A 16,962-nucleotide genomic window follows, 5' to 3' on the forward strand; every position below is an offset into this window, starting at 1 on the left:
ATAAGATACAGGCTGTGCTATCATAGTTCCAAGACTACAGAATCTCAGGGCTGGAAGGCACATTCTTGCCCAATTATCCAGCTAAAGCATGAATCCCTTCTATCAAGTCTCTGCCAAAGTTTTATATTACACCATAGAGCTGGAATTAATAGCTAAAATGTATTTGTTCCTTGACAAATACTGCTGCTAAGCCATATTTATTCCTTCTCATGTTTATGCAGGAGATTTATTTTTGTTTAAATTTAAGTGCTCTATCTTGTGCATGTGCCCATAACACACCATCTTTGAAAACCTGACCTATTGTTCTTGCTTATTAAGAACTTCATGGAGCCAGGGGATTCGTTCACCCTACCAGCACCGGGCTATTGACACCTATTATCATCAGGTCTTCATCACTTCACCTAACTCTTTATAAAAACGATCACCAAGGCAGAGTCCTATTGGCGAAACACAAGTCTGCCTGCCAGGCCGAACCTCTGCCATCTACATACAGAGAGGGTCAGCAAGTGTCCCGACAGGTTCCTAACTGAATGTTATTGTAGAAACTTATTCATGGCCAATCAAATTGTAAGATAAAGGGCTGTAAGGATCCCTACCAACAGAGTGACAGCAAGTTAAACAGAAAATAAACTGTTAGATCGTTTCCAAGAAATAATCAAGTATGCATGAAGAGTACCTGTGTGTACTGATCTACCAAGGAGTCTCAGTTCACACTCTGGCCCAAGGCAGTTATTAAACAGACACCGATTCACCCTGAAAAGTATCTTGGTACAAACAATAAGTTAGTACTATGGCCCTGCCATGATGAACCAAATTTCTATCACTTCCTCCTCCTTAAAATTCCTTGGTAATATCTCCAAGGAGGGTTTAGGAAGCCATTTTCTCTCCGCCTTTTAATAATATTTGCAGAGTGTTTAGGCACCTGTGCCACTGAAGAGCATGAAATATTTGAGGCTTGGGCTCAGCTCATTGCTTCATTCCTAACAGCCATCCTGGTGCCTGGAACGTGGAGGCACTCCATACAAATTTATTGAATGAAAACTGAATTAATGAATATTCCTGTTAACCAATGGCCTAATCTGTCCCGTATGAGTCTATTACTATATTCTTAAGCCAGTGAGGACATATGGATACAAACATGAATCTCATCTGTTTGGATTATACTTTGCCTTTTGCCACATCTCACTTTAGGAATTTTATTTGCCCTGTCCTGTCACACAGTCAGCCTATCCTCTTGGTCTTCCAGGTAACAAATAACATTTTGCCTCCTGGCATGAGGCTTCTTCAGAGTTTAATTAAGTAATAGATCCCCATGCAATGGCCCTGGGTCCCTACAACTGAGCAGGTTCATGGCTTCACACCTTTGCTCCCCATCTGCCCTCGTGAACACCTGAAGCAACTGGAGCTGGGTCTGTAACATGGAACTCCTGGTCAGAGACTTGGGCTCCTTGCTTTTATTCACCAATATTTGTCTGTTAAAATTTTCATTATCATTGAACATTCTATTTTGTTAGTTTCCCCTGACATAAATAAAATTTATCTATAGAAAAGAAAACAAATGTTTGAATATGACTTGCTCTAATTTTGCATAAAAACCCTATATTTGGTTTCCTCAACTATGGTCTATGTTCAGAGGCAGCACTCAAATTATCATCTGCCGACTCTCAAAAGACATTTAATTTAAGAAAAAACTGATTCTTGAGGCCCTACTGTGTAGCACATATATTGTCCCATACATTCTGAATAATAAGAAAAATGAAATATTCAAGTGGCATGGCATTTTTCTCTAAGAGGGAAAACCTTATGAGATGCAATCTTTGTGCATTGGCTAACAGATGCCAGGAATACGATTTATTTTTAGAATAATTTTAGGCTCACTACAGAAAACAGTTGAGTGCATTTTCATAAAGTCCTCTGGTTTCCATGGCAAATGGGGCCATTATTTCTTCTGAAACGGAAGGCTTTTACTTACACTTTCCAAATGCTTTTCATATTGTGCCAAAAACTCAAGTCAGTCTAGAAACAAGTACGTAGTGGCTTATTGTCAAAAGCAGTTCTTAAGTAAAAATGTGCAGCAGGTCAAAGTGACCTTCCATTCAGGCCTGTGGAGAACAGTGCGTAATACACTGCCGTCAAATGGCATGTGTGCCTCTCAGATGGAGGCAGTGGGGGTGGAAAGAGTGCCCATGACCCAAAGCATTTCATCATCGTGAGACATAAACACAGTTGGTTCAGATGTTCTCTGTGAAAACGATGATAATTGTTTCTTATCTTATAAGATACAGGACCTGAAAATCACTTACATTCAAATCCACTTAATACCTAATATGCATCATGCATATTAAAACATAAAAAATAAAAACTATGTCATCTTGTAAAGCTCTGCTTAATTTTATGATGATAGGTGATGATATTTCTTCCTTAGAGGATCAGGAATCTTTAATATTGAATATTAAATGGATCTTGAAAATGCAAGTAATTAGACTAATAAATATCAACATGCTATTTATATTGTTTACTGTTTCTTTGCTTATAAAAAAATTACGCAATTACAAATGGAAAATCAGTTACAAATTAAAACCACTAGATAAAAATTGAGGTTGAATTCCCCTTCCTTTCAGTATAAAATTTAGTCTATAGTGTAAATTTCTAAAAATAGTGGAGTTAAATCTATAATGGTAAATCATATTTTTTCACTTAATATCAATGTTTATTAATTATCTTTTTAACTACCTATTTATATTTTTTGATTGCAGTGTCTATGGGCAATGTACAACTACTATATGACTAATATTTACATAGAACTAACACATAAGTATACTCAGGGAGGGACTATTCAAATATATGTGACCTGGATAAACTAGTTGGGTTCAGCAAGGATAGTAACCTCTTCTGTCTGCTGAACACCGACCAATACAACATGGGCATTGACAAACTAGCACTACCGCAAACAGCCCTTAGTCTTTATTTTACATCCGGAGTTTTGAAGTCAACTTGTTACCTTTCAGGCTCTTATCTCTATACTAGCATAAGCAGCTCCATTTTCACTTTTGCAAGATCTCAAGTCACATTTGATAATATCCTGACCCCTAACCTTGCCTCTGTAATGTTCATTTTTGCATAAGTGAAATTATTTTGGATGTATTTTTAAACTATGGCCAATCCAAAATATATGTGCTGGGATAGCTATAGCTACATGTTACAGAGTGCAGATAGATCATAAGGAATCGACAGTCATTCCGGAAGTGAGATTCACAGATACACGCTGTCTACTACAGCATCCCATAGGAGCCAGGTCAATGCTCAATGGAAAAAAAAAAATAATGTAATTTTAGGACGTAAAAGGTTTAAATTCATTGGCATGAAGAAATGGTTTGACTTTTCTCATAAATGTCGCCTACCATGCTACATTGAGCTTCTATTGTCCTCTTTCAGGTGTTTCCCTTAATGGCATCTGGCTGGAGTACATACTTTCAGTCAATTTGGGTTATTTGTATAGTTTTATTTTAGTATTTAACACTTGGTTCTTTTTATCTTATTGGTTCATCTTGGTTTTGGTTTAAAGTCCATTTTCTCCCTTTTCCCCAAACAGGTAAGTATAAAATCCACAAGAACTGCATGGTTGTATTGGAGTGGTTGGGCTCTCGTTTCTGTCTGGCTCTTCCAGTCATGCAGTGAGGAGGACAGAAATGGAAACACAGATTTTTTTTAACGATGACCTTCATTTCCTGGGCCAAGATCTGATCCTCTATATTCCTACTTCTTTTAAAAGTCATCGTCAATGTCTGCACAGCATGTGTCACCATGCAGGCTCTCTTGGAGCTCAGATGTGGTTTCTGCAGGAAGTCCCACAGAAGCCGCAGTAATGCACATTTTCTTGAAATGGGAAAAGATCTTCTTGTGCACTTATCTCTCCTTTCTTAGTTCCTACCACAGGTAAACAAATCTGAAGTATTTTGCTCATTCTTGGAGGTATCTACGCTACAGATTAAGTTCAGCCATATCCTACCATGTCTACTTGACAATAAGAAAAGCAGGTGTCTTGGGGTGCTGGCTTCTTTACCGATTCCCCTCTCTTGGCTTCACCACTTTTCTCCTCTGGTCTTTCTCTTCCCTTAAAAATATTAAGCAGTGAGCAGGGCTGGTGCCTGACCAATCCTCATGAGAGACAATCGTTAGTTCTGGTTTAGTGAGGGGAAAAGGCAGTTTGGTTCCCCACAAACATTACTGATGATTCCCTCAGGTTCTTCCTTTTCTAACTGTGGGAAAAGGAAACACCCAGCTCCTCCCCCACAGAAGAGGAGAGAGGCTCTTTTCATGAACTTTGCACTCCCTCCAAATTTACTTCCATCTCCCATTCCTTCATTTGAATTTGCCAGGAGACAATGATTATGATGATGGGGCTAGCGGTGATGGTGACTGTGCAGCGGGAAGATTAGCTCTGGAACTTCTCTTTGAGCCTTAAAAGGAGGTAGCGAGTTCTAATTACAAGCTGCTTTCTAAACTTGGAACATATGGATACATAGCACCTTTTATTTTCAGCTTCGGTTTTTAGATAAATTAATGGACTGAAAAAAATATTCCAGAAGATACCTCATTGCATATACAATTATTTCTTTCTCAAACCAACCCTACCAAAATGTTCATTTCTTCAAAGCCGTAATTTCCAAAGATTGTCAGAGAAATAAGAGATGTCAGAGGAATAATAGGAATAAGTAGGTCAAATTCCTATTAAGATGTGTGAGATTCATAACGCCTGAAGAATTTAGGGTTCTTTACCTTCATAAAACAAGGTAGACCAAAGAAAGGCTCTTTAAAAAAGGACATTTCACCCAGTTGATTTAAGAAGATACATGAAATGAAAACTTCGTGGTATCCTTATATATTAGTTTGGGCTGCTGTGACAAAATACCACAGACTGGCTGGCTTAAACAACAGAAATTTATTTTTCACAGTTCTGGAGGGTGAGAAGTCCAAGACAAGTTGCAGGGGGATTCTGTTTTTGGTGAGGGCTTTCCTCCTGGTTTGCAGAAAGCTGCCTTCTGCTGCATCCTCACATGCTGAGACAGAGATCATCTCTCTCCTGTCTCTTCTTATAAGGGCACAAATTTCATCCTGAGGGCTTCACCGTCCTGACCGAACCACCTCCCAAAGGCCCCGTCTCCAAATACCATCACCTTAGGGTTAAGGTTTCAAGATATAAATTTTAGGGACACAATTCAGTCCATAGCATCATACCAATTTCAGCCTTGAATGAGTTTATTGTTATTCATCGGTGTCTCTGTGAAAGTTTCATCAAAATCTTTCCCAAGAAAAAGACAAAAATAATAGGATGATCTAACTGATACCACAGTTTTCTTCCAAATGAAATGTTAATAGCCTAAAAGAGGCTATTATTAACAACATTCTTATGTCCCAGTATTTTTTTTTTTAAGTTTAGAACAGCTAGACAAGGCAGTGCTTGGTTTGGGATGCTGATTGGATAACTGTCTAATTAGGGGAACAAAATCAGTGGGGTAAGATTCTGGCTGGAGGAAATAGATGGGGAAGATTATGATTTAGGAACTACTTTGATAGAAAAAGTCGGGAAAGCATGGCAACAACACAATATTTAGTAGGTAAAGAAATGGTCTAGTTCAGCCTCTCCTATCGAATTTCTATCTAGAAGGAAGTTAGGAGCAGAAATAATATTGGGGTGGGAAGGGAATAGTGGTAATTAAGAGACTTCTCTTGGTAAATTTAGTGTTTTTAACAAAACCATATGTTTATTTTGAGTGCTTGAATAGACTAGTGGCAATTTCAGGAGGGCCTTTTAGACAACCACCCCTCAACAACACAAAGCAAACAAACAAAAATAACTTTCAATCACCACTGATCAGCTATGCTGTGAGAGTTGGGGATGATAGAATGACCAGAAAGGGTTAGAATAGCTAGGAGGGCCAGAAGAATGTAAAGTGAGCATTGTGATCTAGAAAGTGAAGATAAATCAGATAAACTGGCATCCAAGGGTTTGTAAATGATGTCTGCAAATGGCTTAGAAGGTTAACTCATGAAGGAAGAGGCAGCAGGTTAAACATTGGAATTCTTTTTTTTTTCTTTTTCTTTTTTTTCTTTTTTGAAACAGAGCCTCACTGTCACTCAGGCTGGAGTGTAGTGGTGTGACCTCAGCTCACTGCAACGTCCTTCTCTCAGGTTCAAGCAATATTCTCCTGCCTCAGGAGACTATTGGGACTACAGGTGTATGCCACCACGCCCAGCTAATTTTTGTATTTTTAGTAGAGACGGTTTCACCATGTTGGCCAGGCTTGTCCCCAACTCCTGACCTGAAGTGATCTGCCCGTCTTGGCCTCCCAAAGTGCTGGAATTACAGGCGTGAGCCATCAAGCTCAGCCGGATTGCCTGGAATTCTGATAATGGAAAGAAGGAATAAATACTGGATCATCCATTTCAAACCTTTTTAATTTAATAAATAATCTCTTTAATGGCTGCTTAATTTGAGAAGCAAGGCTGATTTTTGAAACCCTGATGGCTTTTAAAAAATAGAATGTATAGGTTGGGAAAGATGATGGAAGACCTATTGCCATTCATCTTACAAATGAAACATCAGGTATGTAGAATATATTATACTACAGCTTGAATTAGGAGTTGAATGTTCGACAAGGGACTTTCAATTTTCACAAGTGATGATACTTTTATTTGATAAAGAAAAGTTTGGAGCACTCATTTGAAAACCAGATTTTAATGAGCCCTTGTTAATGTTTATTGCTTTCAGTCCTCATTCGTGGCTTACAGTATATCTACTTGGAATAGCTCATTAACCTTGGCAAGTTTTCTGCATTGAGGCACAGGGATAGCCTGGCAGAAAATACAAGGTGCTTTGAGCACTTCAGAAAAAATTATATATACACATCTTGGCAAAAGTGATTGGCAGTCTCATTCGAAACAGCCCAAGTATCACCAAGTAAATCACATAGTGGAAAAAGTAAAAATAAAAGCCCAAAGCATTAAATGATTCTACTTGAATTGAAGAGAAGCATTAAAATCAACTGAGCAATCAGTAGTTTCAAGATGCCACTCAAGCAGATGACAAGCAAATTCCACAAACATCTAGGGCTGCCTTTAGCTTATCTCTGCTTGCTTATTTGGTCATATAGAGAGTATTATCTAATAATTAAGGTAGCCAATTAATACAGCTGCCACAGAAAAATATAAGTATATTAACATCTCAGGTGATAATAGCTTGCTAATAGATGATAATAAATCAATATTTGCCTTCAACATTTGTCGGAAAAGTTTTACCTTGAGATCTTTTGACTTAGTTGGAAGCATACAGAGACATTATAGCCCAGGTTTTCCCTCTTTAGTTTCCCTAACAGTGGGAGGGGTTTCCTCGAAAGCCTTATCTGCCTTAACAACCCTTGTACAGATATCTGATTCACTAACAAATTACTTTTATTCCCTATCTAGAGAAGATGTAATAATCATACTTGTTTTCTAATACTCAAGACTTTGAAAAATGATATTACATCTATATCACCTTTTATCTGTACAAAACATCAGGAAACTTTAAAAATCAGACATGAACACTTTGGGAGGCTGAGGTGGGAAGATCATGAGGTCAGGAGATCGAGACCATCCTGGCCGACATGGTGAAACCCCGACTCTACTAAAAAAAAAAAAATACAAAAAATTAGTCAGGCTTGGTGACGGGTGCCTGTAGTCCCAGCTATTCAGGAGGCTGAGGCAGGAGAATGGCATGAAACTTGGAGGTGGAGCTTGCAGTAAGCTGGGATCGCGCCACTGCACTCCAGCCTGGGTGACAGATCGAGACTCTGTCTCAAAAAAAAAAAAAAAAAAAAAAAAATCAGAGATGAAATTTAGACTAATTCTCAAGGGTCATTGGAATCAGTATGTCACAATTAACATCAGAGTCACCCTTAGCATAACCAGCCCATCACATTATATTTCACTATTTGCAAAGAGGAAAAAACAAAAATGAGCTTTAATTCTTAAAAGTATTGAAGTAATCTTAAAATGGGTCCATGTTGGTTTTAATATTAAGAAGAAAAATCTTTAAAAACAAAAAGAAGCAATTTCTAAATAGATCATCTGGTATGTTACAATAGAAGGTTATTATCAATTATATATTGAAGGAAATCTATATGAACAGCACATGCGTACTTGTGGTAATTAACTTTGATGTTTATGCCATCCTTTTCTTAAGCTAAAATATTTGAACAAATAAGAGAATGTGTATTTCCAAAAGAGACAATATGGGATAGTGTTTTAGAGTCTCTGCTCAGAAACTTAACTAGCTCTGAGCTTTTCTGCAAGTTACTTCATAGACTCCTTACGCTTCCTTTAGTTATCAATAAAAATAAAGGTAATAATACAAGAATTTAATAATAATTTAATGAAAAGATGTTTGAAAAATGCTTAGCAGAGCTCCTGGTGCCAGACATATAGCAGCTAATTATCTTAAGTAAAATGAAAATTAAAATTGGAAATATACATTTACATAGTGCTAGTTGTTTTAGCTTTGTTCGAGCTCGTTACAGAGCTTAACAGAAAAAAAAGTTATAATTGGAATGCTCTAGAAGAAAGAATACTTGAGATGTTCCTCAAGAACAAAACAATTTGAACATTGCAGACCCTAAATGGAGAAATCCGAAAATAGTAAAAAGCAATGGGGCTATCTTTAAGTGTCTTAGAAATGAAGTACATAAATTAGGATTAGTATACGGACTGTAAATAGAGTCATTACACATATCGAAGAAAATGTGTTTTGTTTGTTTGTTTGTTTGTTTGTTTGTTTGTTTTGAGGCGGAGTCTCGCTCTGTCGCCCAGGCTGGAGTGCAGTGGCGAGATCTCGGCTCACTGCAATCTCTGCCTCCCAGGTTCAAGCGATTCTCCTGCCTCAGCCTCTCGAGTAGCTGGGACTACAGGCGCCCGCCACCGCGCCCAGCTAATTTTTCTTGTATTTGTAGGAGAGACAGGGTTTCACCGTGTTAGCCAGGATGGTCTCGATCTCCTGACCTCGTGATCCGCCCACCTCGGCCTCCCAAAGTGCTGGGATTACAGGCGTGAGCCACCACACCTGGCTGAAGAAAATGTTTTTAGGAAATATTAGAACATAACAATCTATTGATTACATAAATTCTTTCTGTTTGAGTATATGAATGTTTATATGTGTGTATATGTTTGCATATACACACATATATATACAGATAACTTTATAATTCAAATATATATGATGATATAACACACTTTGAAAGGAATTATATTTAAAATTTCCTTTTTCAGTGTCAAAAATGAAAGTAAGATCTTCTTATCCTATTATTCCTATGATAGGTTGATTACTTTCTTATGTTGTCAGACAAAGAATTTTTCACTGTTTTTGTAAATGTTCAAAGGTCTGAAAGCCAAATTATTTGGTGTAATTCCAAATTATATACAATTTTTTGGAGAAAAAGGCTTTCTGCCATGTTCCCATGGTTTTACTAATATGTTATGATTTGTTGAGTATCTATTCCAAGTTATATTCAATCTCCTAGAGAAAAGGTTTTGCATGTCCACATGCAATTATTCTAATATGAATTATTATTTTCATTTTGTATTTCACTGTTAATTTTATTTAAAAGTACCAAGGTTACGGTTTCTACAAGCAAAGTGGCAGATAATGTCCCAGAAGCATTTTCTCTGCTCCTTTTCTCTCTCTGATCTTCTGCATGTGCCTGCACACACACAGAGAAAGACACAGACACACACACACACACACACACACGAGATGCATAAACACATACACACAGCTGTGTGACACTCATTGGCCAAAAATGAAAGAATGTTGTAACCCATTACAAATCCCTTCCTGGGCCTCTTCAAGTGTCTAAAATTAGAGAAAGCCAAGCTAAATTCAGAGCAGCCTCCTCACACAACTGTAGTCAATGACCACAGCTGGCAACTTAAAGGCAAAAAAGCAAATCCTGAGACATGGCTAGGATCCACCATGGAAGCAAATCTAAATGAAAGCAGTCAGCGCCACACAGGGTGAGCTGGGGAGGGTCATCTGCATGTCAGTTGGCTCCAGCAACTGATACCAGGTCATTTTTTTTTTTTAAGTATTGCCCTCGGAGGCACAGAAAATAGCTTGTTTATACCCTACTCTTATCTTCTGCTTCTTATTCTTTTTCTATTTGTTTTATTTTTTTCATTCTTCTGAGGCACAAAGATTACAAATTCAATCTGCAGGAATAATTTTATCATTTGGGGGACAGTATTAACTTGCTTGCCTCCTGGGGTGTGGATGGCCAAATTTACATCCTGTGTGAATGAATTCCCTCATGGGGTTACTTAATGTGAATCTGGCTTTGAGAACAGCCAAGTTCTTCCATTGTCCAAAGTATCTAAATAGTGGAGAATTCTGGAAAGCTACGGTATGGCTGACACACATTTGGCAATGTCGGACTGAGTCTTAGGATTCTGCAGAACCTTCCAAATATCAAGTGCAAAGAAGTGACACTGTCTTCTCAAAAGAAAATATTTATGCTGTAAAAAAGCATATGAAAAAAAGCTCAATATCACTGACCGTTAGAGAAATGCAAATCAAAACCACAATGAGATAACATCTCACACCAGTGAGAATGGTGATATTACAAACTCAAGAAACAACAGATGCTGGCAAGGCTGTGAAGAAATAGGAATGTTCTCACACTTTTGGTGGGAATGTAAGTTAGTTCAACCATTGGAGAAGATATTGTGGCGATTCCTCAGAGATCTACAACCGGAAATCCCATTTGACCCAGCAATCGCATTACTGGGTATATACCCAAAGGAATATAAATCATTCTACTATAAAGATACATGCAAGCATATGTTCGTTGCAGCACTATTCACAATAGCAAAGACATGGAATCAACCCAAATGCCCACCGATAATAGAATGGATAAAGAAAATGTGGTACATATATACCATGGAATACTATGCAGCCATAAAAATGAACAATATCATGTCCTTTGCAGGGACATCAGTGGAGCTCAAAGTCATTATCCTCAGCAAACTAATGCAGGAACAGAAAACCGAACACCGCATGTTCTCACTTATAAGTGGGAGCTGAAATGAGAACACATGCACACAAAGAGGGGAAAAACACACACTGGTGCCTGTTGGGTAGGTGAGGGAGAGCATCAGGATAAATAGCTAATGCATGCAGGGCTTACTTAATACCTAGGTGATAGGTTGATGGGTGCGACAAACCACCATGGCATATGTTTAGCTGTGTAACAAACCTGCACATCTTGCACGTGTATCCGAGAACTTAAAATTTAATTTAATTTAATCAAAAAAAGAAAGAAATGACACTGTGTTTCTGAATGCCTTAAAAATAGGTTGATAAACCTATTTTGCAATGCTCTGTGAATACAAACATTAGCACTCTTCTTGGAGGTAAACTTTAGTATCACACATTTTCCAGGAAACTTTTAGAGACTACTGATATGATAATGATAAGTATGATAATGTCATACTTACATGATATAATAAGATAGGTGCATTTTTTAATTAGTCAAATGAAAGAATCACGCAACACAAGGTGCTGGCTCTCTCATCTTTGCCTGAGTCTCATAGCTGTGCTGAACTTTTCACAGCCAAATGTTCATGGAAATCATGAGCTCTTCCTGGTCCAGCTGAGGACACAGCTTTTGCTACATGTCTGGGATTGTACAGAGAAAGAAAGGAAGACTCATGGCCCCAAAACACTAGGAAACAGAAAATCTGAATTCCAGAGTCTGTTCCATCTGAGAATTGCTGTGTGTAACTTTAAGCAAGTTACATTTCAGGACTTTGGCTCTCAATCTGTAAAACAAGGATAGCAAATCATATTCTACCTACCCCAGCACTGTTGTGGAAACTAAAACAGATATTTGATGTGAAGCCACAGTGAAAATTATGAATAGGTACAGAAACACTTAAGATAATTCATTTGTGCTTGAAAATATTAACCATTTATTAATTTAGCAAACTTTTGTAGAAAGTCTATTATGTGCTGCCTACAGACTATTGGATGGGTTGCTGGTTAGATATTCTAACTTCAGGACCTTTTTGTGTGACCTCCAAATCTGCTCAGAGGCTGTTTATCAAGACTGGAAATATGCATGCTAAATAGTTCCTCAAGGCCGCCGCCCAATAGGTAAACTCCAATACACACTTTACATTATTTAATAACTTACTATAGAAACAAGAAGACAAGTGGGATGGATGCAACCCATGAGCTTGTTAAGGTCGTTAGTGAATGGAATAATGGGTATTAAACATACATAGAAAAGAAGGGAAGGATCAAGAGACACCCAGTGTTCTCGAGACACTAGATAAACATAAGCCATCAGGGTGGGAAATATCCAAGTTACTCTAAATATGGACGAGCCATGATACAGCAAATATATAAGAAACATTCAGTCCTTTCTCAGGACACACTAAATATACACGAGCACTCGGTATGCCTGAGACCTTGACTTAGCCGCCGACTGGTGACACCCACTCTGGTCCCAGAGTCTTCTGCCCCAGCAATGCAATAAATCCCAGGGCTGTTCAGCTAGCTGGGGACAATCCACAGCCATCTTCTAGGCTTACTTATCCCTGTGTCTCTCCAGGAGACCAAATGAGTGCTATTAACCCGGGATATCTTGCTCAAACCTCAATTACTCCATCTGCAGGAAAGATGGATGTGGCATTGAGAGAGAGCCTGTGCGTGTAGAAACACTGCACATCCTGGGATTCAGGAATATGACTCCTCCACCCCATTTGCACCCTATCCTAACTGTTAACTTACCCCATCTACTCTCCCTTGGGTCTAGATGCAAACTGATTAATACACCATGGTCTATGAAAAGTTTAAGTTGGTCTATGAGTTTTTCTGTTCAGTCACCTGTGGGATCACTTTCCTAGGATTGTACTTATAGTCTACCAACGCATAGAGCAAATCTCCCACACGACAGCACTCTTCTAAAGCAGCTGCAGAGTTTGACCCTACAAACTAACCCTGACAATCAGACGCCATCAGACATCCCTGCTGTCCCCACCAATGTTGCTATGCTAATGCCACAGTGTCCTCTGATCCTGTTACTCAGATGACAGGAACTCTTAAGCCATACAGCTATTGCTAAAATTAACACCTTCTATTAATTGAGGTCTTGTCTAAGCCCTTTTTATCTATCATTTCATTGAATTGTCACGGGAAACCAGTGATGATAATGGTATAATTATCCTTCTCAGATGAGGAAGCCGATATATAAAGATAAAGTTGTCTTGATCAACAGCTAAGGTCACACAGCTAATAGGAGGTAGAGCTCAAACGCAATCTGAGCACTGTGGCCCCAGAACCCTCACTTTAACTCCCACGTTCAAGGCTGTCTGTGGCCTTCATGCTTGGCCTGTGAATTGTACAGTCTCTTAATGCACGTGACCCTCTTGAGCCTGCCAGTGAAGCTCACTTTTTGTTATCTCCCCCACACCTCAGTGTACTTTGGATTTGAGAAAGAGACTATTTTAAAGGAGAGATCAGCAGGAAGCTAAGGGAACTGCATCTCAGGCTGGAATAAGGCTTTAAATTAAGAATAAATGCAAGATTCTGAGTTGTGTCCAGTGGTTAAGCCCTGGACGAAGGTGAGGGCCGAGGCACTGTTCCCCTCGAAGGCTGCTCTTTGCTCTACAGTTCTTCACCACTGGGGAAGCTTAAGGGTAGTTGGAATGAAAAGAGACTTACACTGTCACATGCAAGAGATTTAGGAAGCTTCATAAGAAATTGTTAGGTCTTCATTTCATCTCAATTAGATCCCATTCTGCTCTTTCTAATCCTGCTCCACGAGGCTTTTCCTGTAACTTCACACATACAATCGCGTTTAGTCCACATCAAATCCTGTAATGAGGCAATGACTCTATTTTATTTTATTTTTTCATTTTTATTGTTACTATTTTTTTTTCCATAGAGACAAGGCCTCACTATGTTGCCCAGGCTGATCTCGAACTCCTGGGCTCAGGTGATCCTCCCACCTTGCCCCCCCCCCCCCCCCCAGTGTGCTGGGATTACAGGTGTGAGCCATTGCACCTGGTCCCTGTGACTCTGCTTTAGAGATGAGAAAATGGAGGCTCAAAACTTGCAGAAATAGCCCCAGGTTACAATGCTGATAAATCATAAAAGTTGATTATGATACTGGCCTTGATGACAGCAGGATACGTTCTTTCCATTTTATCTCATCACTGGTGAGCCTACACTGATAAGAAATTCACAGTCATATTGTCACACTGCCCTTTCACCCGGTTCTATAAGGCACTCCCTGGCAATGAGTCATTCCTGCCTCAGCCCTTCTTCCGGAAGGAGGGGCTTGACCGGGCAGAGCAGCGGCTGATTTCCCGGGAGATCAGAAAGATGCAGATATGAGCAGGAGAAAGGACAGGAACTGGAAACCCGTAAACTGGGCAGAATTTAAATGCTCCTTTTCTCTGAGAACGGTCCGTTTTTACACATTGCAGAAATTTTCTCTGCTCCCACCTCCAAACTCACTCACAGTCCTTGATGTTTTTTGGCTGCATCAGCATATCCAGCAGTCAGGTTTCATAATTATCTTGTTGGTCACATGTGGCCCACATTTTCAGACATTCCGGAAATACACCGTGTGGTCTGTGCATCCACACACGTAACAGATCACTCGGGCAGCGCCGACCTGCAGAGCGACTCACCTCCCGTGTCATCTACCATCTGTGCTTACCTTGTTGCAAGGGGCAAGAAAATTCAGATGACATGGATTTGTTCCTGATTAATAGAACCGTAACCATTAATGAGCACAACTAGCACTAATATGCTTTTAAAACAGGAGCAAATTAGGCCTCTATGTAGTTGTAATATGTTATCAGCTAACTGATCGTTGCTGTTTTTTGTGGATTGTTAAAAAACAATGTGGATAAAACATGGTGGGAGGGATTTTAAAAAACAATGCGGATAAGGAGACTATCTATGAAATAAACAAATGTTTAATTAAATTAAAATTGTACAATTCTTTTCACTTGTTAATTTTTTTAAGAAATCCTTTGAAAGAGTGCTTCTAATTAAAACCTAGATCAGTGGACCCTAAAGTACAGCAAAGGGACTTCAGGAGACTTTAAAGTGACTGCAGGAAGCCCAAGAATCCATATAGATTGAAAGCCATAACCACCTTTGGCATATTTATTACCATTTTCACATTTAAAATTACTATTTTCAAATGCAAATTTTCACTGAACAAAATGGAAATTCACATGCAATTGATACTGAATTCCTAGTAACTTTTGTTCTTAATCATTTAATTGATTCTTTTCTAAAAGTACACTTTCTTTTTTACGAAAAAATCTGAGAGAAAAGGTCATTACAAAGTTGTCCTCCCATTCTAGGGGTCTGGGAACCACTGATCTAATCAGGTTCTCTTTTTCTGGTATTGCACCCATTTGAGTCATGAAGAGTGAACTTTTGACACAAGCTGTCAAGATTTCCTCATAGACACGAGTGATCTATATCTGAGTCAGCCTGGGATTTCTTCGCTTCTTCCTTTGCCTTTAGTATTATTTGTGCAAATCAGCATTGTAAACCATTTTCCAGTGAGTTGTAATAGAAACCCAGGGCAAAAGGTCACTTCCGTTTTGGAGCCTCCCTGACTCTGCAGAGTTGCTCCCTCTGTCCTCTGCCCCAACACAATGCCTCATAATCCCCCTATTATACCCCTCAACTCAAAGCTCTTCTACCAGCTGCTTACATTATCTCCAAAAGAAAGGGGAAAGCTGAGATCCTGCTCCTTGGGAGAAGGTAGCTCTAGATCCAGAATCCTAAGTGTAAACATGTTACGGTAATTACAACATAGATGGCATCTACCAAGCACTAAATGAACCATAGGTAATACTGATCATTGATAAAAGTTAATTCTCTTTACACCACTTCTTCTTGATTCTGGCCCTTATAACATGATTTAGAAACATCAGTAAATTCAGAGGGCAATAACACTAAGCGTGGAAAACAGTGACCCAGGAGAAGGCCATGGGGTAGGGATGCTACAATAGGAGAATGAATGAAGAAGATACAGGCCTTTCTAAAAAATGGTGGGGAAAATGAGGCAAGAATACTGGAGGCAAGTTAGGCAGGTGGTAAGAAGAGTAGCTACCTTTTACTAAGTGCATATGATATCTCTGTACTGTTGTTAATGCAAGTACTAACTTATTCCATTTTCTGAAAAACACAAGGACAAATATACATTTATTTTCTCCACATTAAAGACAAATAAGCTTACACTCAGAGAGGTTAAGTAAGTTGTCCTAAACCCCACTCACAATTAATGAGTGGCAGAGGGTGATTCATATCCAGATGAGCCTGATTTTTGAGATGCACCTTAAGCCAGGACAAAGTGGACATGGACTTACCTTCCATATCAGCCCCGATGTCTTAGCCACCACTCGGTATACTACCACGGGCCTGGGATGAAGAACAGAGACAGAGGAGTCTGAGAGAGAGACTGGGGAGGGGGCACTTCTGTCAGACACATTATATTATTAAGTAGTTTTACATGAGCTTAATCCCTATTGCTAATGTATTGGAAAAATATTACTGTTATCCTCTTTTTGGAGTCCTTTTTTTTTTCTTTTTTTTTTTGAGACAGAATTTCACTCTTGTTGCCCAGACTAGAGTGCACTGGTGCAATCTCGGCTCACTGCAACCTCCACCTCCCGGGTTCAAGTGATTCACCTGCCTCAGCCTCCCAAGTTGCTGGGATTACAGGCATGTGCCACCATGCCTGTCTAATTTTTTTGTATTTTTAGTACAGGCAAGGTTTCACCAGGTTGGCCAGGCTGGTCTCAAACTCCTGATCTCAGGTGATCTGCCCACCTTGGCATCCCAAAGTGCTGGGATTACAGGCATGAACCACAATGCCCAGCCAGAGTCCTCTCTTT

The sequence above is a fragment of the Gorilla gorilla genome, chromosome 14 (genome assembly GCF_029281585.2).
Source record: "Gorilla gorilla gorilla isolate KB3781 chromosome 14, NHGRI_mGorGor1-v2.1_pri, whole genome shotgun sequence".
In the NCBI taxonomy this organism is placed as follows: domain Eukaryota; kingdom Metazoa; phylum Chordata; class Mammalia; order Primates; family Hominidae; genus Gorilla; species Gorilla gorilla.